The following is a 959-nucleotide window of genomic DNA, read 5'->3' as shown; positions in this document are numbered from 1 at the left end:
CAAAAGATATAATTAATAGATGCGTCCATGCAAGTATCTATTCTATTATATAAAAATCGGATGTCTGCATTTAATGATGGAGCTGACGTGGCATGCTCTGGAGAGTGTTTCCCAAATTAATTATTTTAATTCATTCAATACAATTTATTGCAATGACTTAATTATTTCATCTAATTGATTTGATTAAATATTTAAATATTAATATAATTTAGTATAATTTATATTACTTAATTAATTACACTACATTAATTGTAATTCGTTATATTAGTGAATCAGTTTTTTTCTTTATGAAGTCTAAAATAAAATAAATAATTTATTATTTATTCTAATTAAATTTATTAAATTTAATTATATATTATATATGAATTAATGTTAATTTATAAATTATTTTATATTATAATATTCAATCAAATAAATTGTAAATTACTTTAAATTATATACGCACGGAAAAATGGATTTAAATGTGATTTATATAATATAGATAGTATTTAATTAAGAACGGTGTATTTTTAAGTGTTTTGATATGACTTAATTATACCAGCTAATTGAATTGATTAGATATTTAAATATCAATGTAATTTATTATAGTATATAATACTTGATTAATTTTACTACATTAATTGTTATTATTTATATTAGTTAATTAGTTTATTCATTTATAAAGTCTGAAATAAAATAAATAATTTGTTGTTTATTCGAATTGAATTTATTAAATTTAATTATATTATATATAAATTAAAGATAATTTATAAATGACCTTATTTCCTTAGCTTTTTATATTTCATGGATTGTTAAGTTTTAAGATTTATATTTTCGTAAGCAAAAATAATATAAGGCAAAACTTTTTTCATTTTAAACGTAATTATTCTATGTATTATTAACTAATATCATTAGATTTGATTTATTAAAAATATAAAATAATTTTATATAACAAATTATTAATTAAACTCATTCTAAAA

General features: G+C 16.6%; 1 protein-coding gene across 1 annotated transcript in view; it reads left to right on the top strand.

Annotated features, from left to right (window-relative positions):
* The window catches only part of LOC127744218 (uncharacterized), a 15,931-nt gene that overhangs the window by 4,663 nt on the left and 10,309 nt on the right, over nucleotides 1-959 (top strand). The gene's annotated exons all lie outside the window — the stretch shown is intronic.

This window comes from Arachis duranensis, unplaced genomic scaffold, assembly GCF_000817695.3.
Source record: "Arachis duranensis cultivar V14167 unplaced genomic scaffold, aradu.V14167.gnm2.J7QH unplaced_Scaffold_232527, whole genome shotgun sequence".
NCBI classification, from domain to species: Eukaryota; Viridiplantae; Streptophyta; class Magnoliopsida; order Fabales; family Fabaceae; genus Arachis; species Arachis duranensis.
Note: the sequence above shows the minus strand (reverse complement) of the source record. Positions and strands in the feature narration are given on the sequence as shown.